Genomic DNA, 13,436 nt, shown 5'->3' on the forward strand with positions numbered 1-13,436 from the left:
TTGCCATGAATGTGTTCCCTAATTTCAGGATTTTTACTGTACACATTTTCCTTGAACTGAGGGCAGGTGGTGAAGGACAAAAGATAGAGCTTCACCTATAAAAAGATTGCAGGGACCAGTGAGGGTTTCGGTGGGAGAGAAAGGGCATAGGGAGACCATGGCCATGTCCACTCTGATCTTCAAAGTTAAAGGCTGATATCCTGTACTGTCTTATTCAAAAATCAATGACTGGAACTTTCTTGGTGGTCTAGTGGTTGAGAGTCCACCTGCCAATGCAGGGGACATGGGTTCAATCCCTGGTCCGGGAAAATCTCACATGTCACGGAGCAATTAAGCCCATTGCTACAACTACTGAAGCCCATGCTCAGAGAAGCCACCACAATGCAAGAAGCTCAGAGAAGCTTCTCTTCAGAGAGAAGTCTGTACACCACAACACAAAGCAGCCCCCACTGGCCACAACTAGTGAGAATCCACGCACAACAACGAAGGCCCAGCACATTCAAAAACAGCAAAATAAATAAGCAAATAAAACTCTAAAAATCACTATAAAAATCAATGGCTAATAAAAATGTACACAATATTAACTCAGGCTGACAAAATAGGGATTAAAATTTACTATGCAGAACACAGCCCCTAAAAATTTTGCAACTAGATATTTTTCTTTTGCCATTCTAAAAGGATAACACACTCTTAGCTTTTAGATAGGCATTTAAGAAACGACCTCTGAACAGACCCTGGGCATAAATCTCACACTGGACGCTTTATCTACCTTGTCTTATATAATCCCAGCTTTTCTTCCATTCTGGCTGACTTCCCATCACACTGTTGCTGAGAGATGTCTGTCACTGGGGAAAGTACTGTCAGGGAAAGTACTGGGAATTCTGGGCACAGGCTCCAGGAGGGAGGCCGTGACAGCCTATGACAGCCCCTTACCAACTGCTGAGTTAAAACTGACTCAGAGAATATTTATTTGGCAGATTCTAGGAATGAATAACAACTGTTTACTGAGTATGTGTGAGGCTTATGAACAAAACAAGTCGCTAAGGCTTCTCCCAGGCACCCAGTGTCTGCAGCAAACACATTTTCACATCCCATTAACTGCAGAACCTGAGGTTGTATATGTTTATTTTTATTTCATGGTATATTTTAGCTCCTGTGCTGGCCAAGATGTTTTGTACAGATGGAAATTGGGTAGACTTCCTTCCCTGACTCTCTAGCTGATTCTTGTTCTTCACCTGAAAAAAGTCTCTGAGTCTAGACTAAACTTTATCCAAACTGAAAATATCAGTATTTAGCAGACTGCAGTGATCACAAAGGGGGCTGGGATGAGATTTTCAGAGGTGTGTAGGGGGAGAGAGAAACAGAGGGAAAATGAATTTAGTGGACCAGCATTAAGTCAAAAAATCACATTGGAACTCTTATTCTATACCATACGCACAATCAAGCACCCAAACACATACCAATTGGGGCCAAACGTAAGGGTGAGTATTTTAAGACAGTGCTGAGATAGTATACCACATCAATGTGTTGTCTTTGGCCTTATACATAAGAAATGTATATATGTGTACACACATGTATGTGTATGTGGTATTTCAGGAAGATGGGGCCATGGGTGTGGTGAGATTCTAGGGAAAGGGGGCACCAGAACTAAGGTACCGAAGGGAGGGCGGAGGCCTTGAGCTTGGAGCTCTGGGGTCCGAAAGGAACTCATGTGGCCTGGACAGGTGAGAGATATGGATGTGCAAGGAGGTGAAGCCACGTCTCCAAACACCCTAATGGCCCTGCTCAGGCACCTGCATTCTCTAGAGAAGGTGGTGCGAAGGTCTTTAGTTGGATGGAACACAGCGATTCAACGTCCATTTAAACATGGCCCTCAACGGTCTAAGGACAGAGGCTCGGAGCAGAGCCAGCACTGGAAGCAGAGGGTAGCTGGAGACTTTGGGGCGATAATCTTTGCAGGAAAAGAGGCGTGAGGAAATAGGTCTAAAACAGCTTCTGGTTCACCCAGAACTTCAATGCTGCTAAGTCGCTTCAGTCGTGTCTGACTCTGTGCGACCCCATAGACGGCAGCCCACCAGGCTCCTTCGTCCCTGGAATTCTCCAGGCAAGAACACTGGAGTGGGTTGCCATTTCCTTCTCCAGTGCATGAAAGTGAAAAGTGAAAGTGAAGTCGCTCAGTCGTGTCTGACTCTTCCCGCAGCACTTCAATACAATGTCCCTTTGGAAGGCTACAGTCAAAGTTACAAAGGCTTTGTTACAAAGGCTACAGAAAAATGTGATTTTTCTGAACTGCCATTACTTGAAAAAATACACAAGATATAGATCTGAGTTCTCTAGTGCAACAAGCTTACCTCCAAAATCAGAGATTAGAAACTTAACAAAAATATTCTTATAAATGGTTTTTAAACATACTTCCCACCCTCTGACTTCTACAAAAAATCTAAGTGTGCATATATAAATAAACGTATATACACACATTAAAATTATATATGAATATATATATATTTATACACATATATCTGTGTCTGTATATGTATATTTATATGGGTGTTTATGTGTATGCGTGTGTGCTAAGTTGCTCAGTAGTGTCCAACTCTTTACAACTGTATGGACTGTAGCCCACTAGGCTCCTCTGTCCATGGGATTCTTCAGGCAAGAATACTGGAGTAAGTTGCCATGCCCTCCTTCAGGGATCTTCCTGGTCCAGGGATAGAACCCACATCTCCTTCACTACAGGCGGATTCTTTATCATTGAGCTACTGGGGAAGCCTCCTTTATATGTATATATACATATAAAATCTTTAGTCAGCGTTTGACCAGAAATTTTAAAATTATGTAACAAAGTTAATATATCTATGAAGTGAAAAAATGTACAAGTATCAGAAAATATCTTTTTTTGAAATGATGTAGAATATGGCAATCTAAATTTAGAAAATATGGCTTTGTAATACAAAAGGAACTATCTTTCCATTGATTTTTTTCTTTGTAACAAAAAGAACCAAAATATCAAAGGGTGTTCTCATTATCTAACTTTAAAGGTCTGAATGAGGCTCTCAGGCCATAAAATGTTTTATTTAATATGAATTTTATGATAATAGCATAGAAAAATTTAATAATAGTATTTTACAAAGATGTAAGTTTGCATTTTACATAGTGAAGCTATTTTATATTTAAACTTCATACCAAAACATAAATAAACTGCTTTAAGAAATTTTCAAAATTTAGTTCTCTTAAAGCAATAACTGAAGATATGAAAGTGGAGAAAATCTCTTAATAGAATTATAGTATAAGATTTTAGATTCAGGTTATTTTCTTTGTTCAGAGTAGAAAAAGATACACAGTATCCATCTTGGAGAATAGTTTCCAAGACATGAGCTGATAGATTCTGGTGTTCAGAGTATAATAGAAATCATAACTCAGCTTTGCAAAATTTATGTTAGATTATACTTACAATGTAATGTATGCCTGTCAGAACAACAGAACTGCAGGACTACTGCATTATAAACTAAAAACCAAGCTGAACTTTTTATTTGTAAAAACTGAGGGGTGATTCAGTTTTAATTTTTAAAATCTTTCCCATTATCTTTCATAAAAACTCAGCCTCTAGTTGTATGTTTCCAAGCTCTGATCAACATCGCATTAGAGAAATTACTCAACAACAGAGATGCACTCAAGCACCCAGAAGAGAATCTGCCACATGGCAGGTGCTCGATACGCTTTCTGAATGAATGGGCAGATTCCAAAGTGAATTCTGACTCCCTGATTGTCTTTTTACACTGAAGCATTGTTAATGCACATGAAAGATATGAGGAAGACCCAATTCACTACCTACAAGATTCTCGTCCACTGTAGTACCACCTGGAAAAGCAGCTCCCCCAGGCTGTAGGCTGACAGCCTCCATTCTGAGTCAGACAGGAGGAATTACAATCAACTAAAGCAAATTCTGCTGCTGCCTTTCTAGCATTTGAATTACCCCTCCCCCTCCCTCAAACAGTGGGGAGCTATCATTTTTAAGACCTTCTAGATAAGGGGATATTTTCATAGGAAGCAGAGCATGATTGAAAGAGCGATAGTAGGAAAAGTCTGAATTAAAATTAAGAGAGCCATCTGAAGTCACACTTTAAACATTATGACTTCCAAAAAATGTTTTTTTGCATTCTGAACTAATGATGATTTGGCCAACAGAACACAGCTAGACAACCACAACACCAGCCTGCTAGATTCACATGGAGATAGAAGATGTGGCCTCCTCTGATTCCTAAAATGTCTTCCTTATCAAGCTGCCCTTGTCCTGAGAATCCCCCACACAGATCATTCATGAGATGTGATGGTTCCCAGACCTTCCTGCATATCAGAAGCCAAACAGAATAGATGATCCCAGAGCTTCACTCTGGACCAACCAAATCAGCTAAGAACGAGCAGTCACAGATTTTAAAATTTCTATGGGTGAGCTGATGGGCAAGAAAGATAAAAGCAACTAATGTCCCTAGGAAACCACTATAAGCATGTGAGCCAGTCACCCACAGGGCAACCTATTAGGCCATGTCTTTACTCACCGACTCATTCATTCATTGAGCATCTGGAGCATGTTAGCAGCATTGTGAGAAAACACAAAGTAGTAACACTAGCAACTGCCCTCTTATTAAACACACCATACGAGTGTAGGTGATCACTAGGATGGGTTCATAAGTGTGCAACATGCAGCTGCAAAGGACCCTGGGTGTGGAAGAGCCTCATGCTTGGTTTAATGCTCTGCCATCACTATCTTGAAATTCTTGACGATTTTGGAACAAAGGGTCTGTATTTTTGTTTTTGCCAGGGCTCTAAACAAGCCTGGCATAGGATGTGAAAGCTCGAATATGGCTAACTCCAGTGGGACACCCTGCCACTTTCTTCATCTCTCTTCCCATCAATAGTGCCATCAATACAAATGAGTGAATCTTTGCTGAGCACAGGGATTATCAATGCATCTTCCTTCCTTGTGCTAAAATCCATCAGCTATTTCCTCCAACAGGTGGACTCCTGATTGCCTGCTCCCCTCTTCCCTGGCTTGTTGCCATCTTTCCCACTCCCTGCCCCAAATGTTGCTATCTTACAGTAACTGCCAAGACAGGGTAGCAAAGGCATCACAGGAGTATATGGAAAGGGTAATAGTGGTGGTTCAGTCGCTAAATCATGTCTGACTCGCGCAACCCCATGGACTGTCGCCAGCCAAGAATACTGGAGTGGGTTGCCATTCCCTTCTCCAGGGGATCTTCTTGACACAGGATCAAAGCTGCGTCTCCTTCTCTTTACCGACTGAGCCACCAAGGAAGCCCCATATGAAAAGGGTATGCATGCTCAACTAAAGTGCTTGAGCACACTCAGGAAGTGCTCTCAGGGCAAGCTGGGGTTTGACAGCTTAATTGGAGGTTGACTCAGACCCCCGAATGCCCTATATACTAGGTTGAAAGCTACATGAGGCTTGGAGAAGACTAGGTCATAGCCATGTTTCTTCAGCGGAGGAAACAGGTATGGTATCTCTGGAGCTTCCAGGAGGAGATCGCACACGAAGATGGTTAGCAGGAGGCTGAATTAAATCAGATCTCCGCAGGTCCTGAATGATTGTGGACTCTCTCCTCTGGGACAAAGGGAAACGTAGGGAGTGACAGGATCAGGGCTGTAAGTTAGAAAGTTCACTGTTATAATGGTATTGAAGGTAATCTGGAGGGGGACAAGAAAAAAGACACGAAGAAAACATTTAAGGCTCCTACAGCCCTTCAAACATGGGGAAACAGGATTAATAATAATGAAAGGTAGTATTTAATGAACACTGACTCTGTGCCAGACACTGTACCTGAGTTATGCCAACCCTATCAAAACCCTTTATGGTATGTGATTTTTATTAGCCCCATGCTATTGAAGGAAAAGGACTTCCCTGGTGGCTCAGAGGTTAAAGCGTCTGCCTCCGATGCAGGAGACCTGGGTTCGATCCCTGGGTTGGGAAGATCCCCTGGAGAAGGAAATGGCAACCCACTCCAGTATTCTTGCCTGGAGAATCCCATGGACGGAGGAGCCTGGTAGGCTACAGTCCATGGGGTCGCAAAGAGTCGGACACGACTGAGCGACTTCACTTTCACTTTCATTGAAGGAAAAGAGGAGGAAAAGGGACTTTAAGTAGCTTGTCTCTGGTTATACAGCCAGCGGGCAAGAAGGGCGTTATTTATTTAACTCCAGACCTGATGATTTTAAACTCCAATAAAAATCTTATCATGATAACTTTTTAACTAAAAAAAAAGTTCTATGAGAGGTACACAAAGTTTTAAATATTCTATTAAAGACTGTTCTTTTAAAAACATTCAGAAGGGTAGCATTTTAGCAGCCTTGAGAACTCATTGTAAAGCAACACCATTTAAAACCTTTTGTTCCTGGAACAAAAACAGAAACACAGATCAGTAGAACAGATTGGAAGATCCAGAAATAGAAAAATTGTTTTTAAAAAATGTGACACATGATAACACAAGCTTCCCATAATAAAAAGTGCTAGAAAGAATTATTTAATAAATCAAATTGAAATAACTAGATAATAATTTGGGGAACTGATCAGGTTAGATACATATCTTATACTGTAAACAAAAATAGCCTCTGCATGGATTAAGGAGTTAAATACAAGTAAAAAAAATTGAATGACAGAAAAACCGGCAGGAGATGGAATAGAATATTTATCAGATTTGTGAAAGAACAGTAACTTCAGCTTTGAAGCAGTGGAATAAATCATGAAGGGAAGGACTGACAGATTTGAATACATAAAAAATTTAAAACCTCTGTACAAGGAGAAAACAGCAAGGCTAAAATAAAAAGGGCATTATTTGCATTCCGTCTGACAAAAAGGGCTTTTAAACTCAAACTCTATATACCCTCATTCAAATTTATAAGGGAAACATCAGATCTCCAAATATAAATATGTAATATAAGGAAAAAATAATGGATACACAGAGACGCACCATAGGTAAAGAAAAAATAGACAATGGTTCAGTCCACCAACAATTAATACAATAAAAGGAAAACAAACTTAAGCTGGGATTTTTTACCTTTCTAAGTACCATTTCCCCCCAGGCAGACAACACGCAGGGTTGCTGCACTGAGATGGGAGGCTGATGAGCGCTGGTTGCTTACTGGTGGGGTGCAACCTTCTTAAAAACCAGTGTCACAGCACACAGCTCGAGTCAGGCTCCAAGCACAGCGATTTCCATAATCAGCAATTACATACTGAGCCCTTTTATCTTCTGGAAATAATCAAAGCAAAAGTGAATTGAGCCTGGAGATGGTCATTCATTATCGCTCACAAGGGGGAAACGCTGTAAATCACCTGAACATCCCAGATGATGGGAATGGTTTTATAAACTATGACGTTTAAACTTTTCAGAATTTTAGTCCCAAAGGATGGTGAGAGACAGGTAGCTATCCTGAGAGGGAAACAGTATGAAAAACAAATTATAAAATTATTTCCTTTAAGGTTATTAGAGCCCGGATGAGCTTACCATTGGAGGGGAGTAATATATTAGAGAAAAAAGAAGAAGGAACAGGTGAGAAGGAGAGAGAGAGAAGCAAGGAGAGGAAGGATGTGAGCAGAGGAGAGGGGAGCGCGTGCTGAGAGTGCGGGGCTGAAGCCCAGACAGCAGACAGCTGCCAAGGTGAGCCCAGACGAGAAGACAAGGAAAGAGCAACCGAAACATGCTTGAAGTGAAGGCACAAGGTCAACTTCATCGCCTGGGAGTTCCTCACCAGGTAAGCTGTTCTTGATTCGGCAGAACCCCGTACCCTTGACATCAGCGGTGCTATCATTCTGTAACCTTTTAGAACAGTCAGCATTTAGTGTCACTTCCCAGCTAGGAAAGGAAAAATGCACAGAAGTGCCACCAGGGGGCAAGTGTGGTACTGGCTAAGGGACTTCAAACAGAACATGCAAAAAAAAAATATATATATATCTGGTTTTCTTTCAGCACAGGGTCCATTCTTTGTTTTGCAACAATAAATACTGCATCAAGTTCAGAGCAATTTCCTTAATGGGTGTGTAGTGAGTAAATTTCACTCAGGTGTGCAAGAAATGTCACAGTGCTTTACATCCTTTAAATCAAATTAAATCCAACCTCAAGCTGTCATCCTACTAGTTCAGGTTAAAAGTCAATTCAGTCATCATCATGGCTCCCGCAGCCTCACAGGGTCCAGCAGAGATTCTTGGCGGGGGGGTCTCAGCCAGGGCTAACATTTGGTCTTTGGTTCAATATGTGAAAGGCCTATGGTTTGAACCAACATGATCCCTTGATAGGCTGTGACTTTTTAGGAATGGGCAGACAGCCACCTGAAACACACACACACACACACACGCACGCATGCACCTCCTTAGAACACTCAGGGGAGGGAAGCTGGGCACCAAGTCATCCTTCTCTGCAGAGCTCTTATCTCCAGCACGCCATGCCCCTCTCTGCTCCTCTTCACTGTGCCTGCCACTCTGCCTCCACACGCCTCACCTTCCTCTGTGGGTTTTGTCTCTGGCCAGCTGAGGCCTGCAGAAAATCTAGGAAGACAGACGTCTTCAAAACTACAGAAGCCTCAAGGGAAGCGTGGAGTCCAGAGGCCAGGTCTAGTCCTCAGGACAGGGAAGGTTGAAAACACAACAGCGGCAAACACACCTATATCCTAAGCATGCTGCCACACTGACCACAAGACCACAGCTCTTAAAAATCCCCTGCTCACAAGTCCGACAGCATGGGACAATGAGTTTTCTTTTTCTGGCAGATGACACAGAACTCAGATACCCCTCAGAGCTGATGGCAGACCGGGCCAGGCCAGCAGATTAGCTGCCCTGGGGGAACAAAGACCAGGGCAGGGCACATCCTCATCTCAAGGAGCTTCTGGTGACACACACGGAAACATGGGATTGGGTGCAGGTAGATTTAGGTAAAAGTTGCAAACAAAACGCCTGAAGGCCACATCCCACTGGCCTTAACACATTTTTCGTTTGCCAACATTTAAAAGCAAAGGCCAGTTTACATAAGTTTCTATAAATCTAGAATCTCTTTAAAAAATAAGGAGACCTGGAAAGCCAGGTCTGCACCCCCACATGGCAGCCATCACTAGGAACTGAGTAGAGGCTACCTGGAACCACTGCTCCCCGCCAGTTGGTCACAGTCCCCACCGCTCCCTACTGTGTTACGCCCCATCTACTTACTTCCTGTATGCTACTGGCCTCACCGCTACAGGTTTTAGGTTTGCAACTCTCCACTGAGTGAACTAAATAAAATTATACTCAGGACACAGTGGGAAGCATTCCATGAAACTAACAGCTTCTTCAGTGCTCAGTGTGATGGATCTGGAGATTCAGAGTTATTTCAGACAAGCCTGAAGATCTGAGCAGAGACTAAAGAAACTGCCATATTTAAGAGATCGACTGTTTCATCTGCACATGTCACAGACAAGGCCGGGCATCCTCTCAGCATCACACAGAGTATATGCATGATTGTGTGCTGAAGACTAAAGCCAAGGCACAAACAGGGATTTGGGAAATGCAGCTGCGGCTGTGCTCTCTGGTCTCATTTCCCGTTACTGCCATCCTGAGCACCCCATGGATCAGCCAGTCACAAGCGGACAAGTGTGTGCTGGCGTGAGTGAGCTGCCAGAGGCCGCACCCACAGACATTCTTCTCTCAGACACAGTCCTGTCCTGACCTCAGGTCCACGGGCTCAGCCCCAGCCTTTAGAGACACTGGCTTCACTTTTCTAAACTTAAATTTTCAACAGATCGTTACAAGCTCAGAACGTCTTGCACAGTCAATTAGAGAAGTCTAACAGAAACATGAGAAACTGTTAAACTTAGGGGAGAAAAATAAAGGAAAGAAAGAAATAATTTTTTACTGAGAACATCTAGACTTGTCTGGCTTTCTTGGGGGGGGGTATGGTTCAAGTAATAATCTGTGGAAACTCTTCCCTATATGTCTGAAAACAATGCTTAAAGACCAGAAAGCAATATATGAAATAAATTAACAACACCAATTTGACTAATGTATTCTACATGTTGAAAAGTGTTGCTGAATACAAAGGACAACTCATGTGAACCTCCCCTTTATACACACACCCCCAACACGGAGCTGTGTGACTCTTTAACTGCCTGAAATTGTATTGACCCAACAAAGTAGAGCTACTTAGAAACACCACGCGGAAACAACAGGGAAGAGAGAGAGGCATAAAACCTGTAAGACAAAGCACCCCACCTCCTTCAGCACAAGGGACCCCAGCTTCCCTGGCTGACTTCTGAAGAGGTTGTATGCAAGGGACCGAGTAGCTCCTTGACCCCTGATGACACAGAAGAAACTGATTACAACTAACAGAATATCTGACAGACTGTACAAAATAACCTCTTTCCCTGAGACAATACCCAAAAGAACAGCATTTTATCTCTGGTCTTAGTAGTTTGTGGAAAGACAATATAGTATCTGTCTCCAATGGCTCAGCATGTAAACCCACCTACTGATGCAGGAGACACAGGAGATGTAAAATCAATCCCTGGGTCAGGAAAATCCCCTGGAGCAGGAAATGGCATCCTGCTCCAGTGTTTTTGCCTGGAAAATTCCATGGACAGAGGAGCCTGGTGGTCTATAGTCCAAAGGGTTGCAAATACTCAGACATGATTGAGCAACTAAGCAGGCACGCAGACAAGACATAATACAGTATTTTCAAAATTGACATCCCAGCCAACATCAGAAGGACAGCATCCCAAGTTACACTTAGAAATATTTTGGGCTTCCCTCATGGCTCTGTTGGTAAAGAATCTGCTTTCAATGCAGGAGACCCCAGTTCGATCCCTGGGTTGGGAGGATCCCCTGGAGAAGGGAAAGGCTATCCACTCCAGTATTCTTGCCTGAAGAATTCAATGGACTGTATAGTCCATGGGGTCACAAAGAGTCGGACGTGACTGAGTGACTTTCACTTTCTTTTCAAGACACTTCTATATTAGTATATTCTTAAATATAATTTTTAAAGTTTGGCTTTAAAATGAAGGATATCCACTAGCAAACAGGATTTTTGAAGATATTATAAATTCTATATCACAGGGTTAAAAAAGAAACTCATGTTTGAAAATTAAAAAAAAAAAAAACACCCACTCCAGTATTCTTGCCTGGAAAAGTCCATGGACAGAGGAGCCTGGTGGGCTGCAGTCCATGGGGTTACATGACTGAGCATGCATGCATGAGGGTGGAGGGAGATGGGTTGGTAGCAATAAACCGGTAGAACTAAAAAAAACAAAACAAAACATTGTCATGCCTTTACAGAAACAGGGGTTTTTAGTTCACAGTCAAAAAAGGAGTGATTGATAAGCCAAGGTCACAGATGATGAGGGAAAGAAAATCAAAATCAAGTCCTCAAAATACACAGAAGACTTCAAAATGTGTCCGGACTCACATGCACTCGTGTGAATGCACGCACGGAGGAAGCCAGGGAAGCACAGCCAGCACACTGAGGCCCTCCCTGCCGCAGGCCCAGGGCGTGGGTGTCCTCGGAAGCACACGGCCCTCCCCAGTGCGCGCTGTCTCAAACGCTATTCACTGGAAACCCACCAGCGAGAACAGGAGATTCCCTCCAAAAATGCCTAGAGTGCCGCATCAAGTTATACCACCAAATAAGCAATAAACAACAAACCCATCAAGCAGGTTCTAAAAGATTTAGTCCTCAACCAGAGATCAAAGTGCGAACATCCGCTGGATCATCGAAAAAGCAAGAGAGTTCCAGAAAAACATCTATTTTTGCTTTATTGACTATGCCAAAGCCTTTGACTGTGTGGATCACAAGAAACTGTGGAAAATTCTTCAAGAGACAGGAATACCAGACCACCTCTTGAGAAACCTGTATGCAGGTCAGGAAGCAACAGTTAGAAGTGGACATGTAACAACAGACTGGTTCCAAATAGGAAAAGGAATACGTCAAGGCTGTATATTGTCACCCTGCTTATTTAACTTATATGCAGAGTACATCATGAGAAATGCTGGGCTGGAAGAAACACAAGCTGGAATCAAGATTGCCGGGAGAAATATCAATAACCTCAGATATGCAGATGACACCACCCTTATGGCAGAAAGTGAAGAAGAATTAAAGAGCTTCTTGATGAAAGTGAAAGAGGAGAGTGAGAAAATTGGCTTAAAGCTCAACATTCAGAAAACTAAGATCATGGCATCTGGTCCCATCACTTCATGGCAAATAGATGGGGAAACAGTGGAAACAGTATCTGACTTTATTTTTCAGGGCTCAAAAATCACTGCAGATGGTGACTGCAGCCACGAAATTAGACGACACTCCTTGGAAGGAAAGTTATGACCAACCTAGACAGCATGTTAAAAAGCAGAGACATCACTTTGTCAACAAAGGTCCGTCCAGTCAAGGCTATGGTTTTTCCAGTGGTCATGTATGGATGTGAGAGTTGGACTATAAAGAAAGCTGAGCACAGAAGAATTGATGCTTTTGAACTGTGGTGTTGGAGAAGACTCTTGAGAGTCCCTTGGACTGCAAGGAGATCCAACCAGTCCATCCTAAAGGAGATCAGTCCTGGGTGTTCATTGGAGGGACTGATGTTAAAGCTGAAACTCCAATACTTTGGCTGCCTGATGTGAAGAGCTGACTCATTTGAAAGGACCTTGATGCTGGGAATGATTGAAGGCAGGAGGAGAAGGGGGCAACAGAGGATGAGATGGTTGGATGGCATCACTGACTCGATGGATATGGGTTTGGGTAAACTCCGGGAGTTGGTGATGGATAGGGAGGCCTGACGTGCTGCGGTTCATGGGGTCGCCAAGAGTTGGACACAACTGAAGGACTGATCTGACCGACCATGGAGGAGAAAGGAGCCTGTTATAAATGTCCAACATTAGCCACAAATCTGCAAGTCTGTGAATGAAAAAAAAAGTTGAAATGACCATGCCTGATTACAAAAACCACTTTATTAATTCCTTTTACAAATGTAAATTATGTTGGTGGAATGCAGAACTGTTGAAGAAATGTCGACAGAAGAGGAACTCTTCTGCATCAGAACACTGAGTCATGATGAAATAAAACCAACTGACAAACTTTCGGTTACATCCCCTGGGTCTTATGGCTTCAGCTTTCTCTCTGCCCCCTCTCCCCAGCTCCCCTGCCCTTCCTACCTAGCCATGGAGTGATGGACTCCCAAAGTCGCCTTAGGGAGTGATGCATTCTTGACCACAGGGCAGGCAGTCTTTAGAAGCCCTGGGAGGCCTGCCAGAGCTCTGGCTCTGGACCCAGGGGCACCGTCTCTGAACCTGAAATCAGCGCAGACAGTGTGAGTGTCTCAGCAAGGAGGTAAGGAGAGGAGAGACAGAGAAGTGTGAAGGGAACGCGGATGTCTGCAGACTGACTGACCGCGGCATAGTCGCGGTCTCCAAACAAGAC

At 43.1% G+C, this 13,436-nt stretch overlaps 1 protein-coding gene, 1 long non-coding RNA gene and 1 other non-coding gene across 23 annotated transcripts in view; 2 read left to right on the forward strand and 1 right to left on the reverse strand.

Moving 5' to 3' along the window:
* Positions 1-13,436, reverse strand: part of GADL1 (glutamate decarboxylase like 1) — a 647,456-nt gene that overhangs the window by 64,005 nt on the left and 570,015 nt on the right. The window lies entirely within an intron of this gene.
* Positions 5,915-5,986, forward strand: TRNAR-CCG (transfer RNA arginine (anticodon CCG)). The gene has a single exon. It is a non-coding gene; the product is annotated as a tRNA-Arg (tRNA).
* Positions 5,994-9,899, forward strand: LOC145520218 (uncharacterized). The gene is made up of 2 exons (XR_014064318.1): positions 5,994-7,767; positions 9,243-9,899. It is a non-coding gene; the product is annotated as an uncharacterized LOC145520218 (long non-coding RNA).

Source organism: Giraffa tippelskirchi, chromosome 9, assembly GCF_054371585.1.
Source record: "Giraffa tippelskirchi isolate mGirTip1 chromosome 9, T2T-mGirTip1v1.2.pri, whole genome shotgun sequence".
In the NCBI taxonomy this organism is placed as follows: Eukaryota; Metazoa; Chordata; class Mammalia; order Artiodactyla; family Giraffidae; genus Giraffa; species Giraffa tippelskirchi.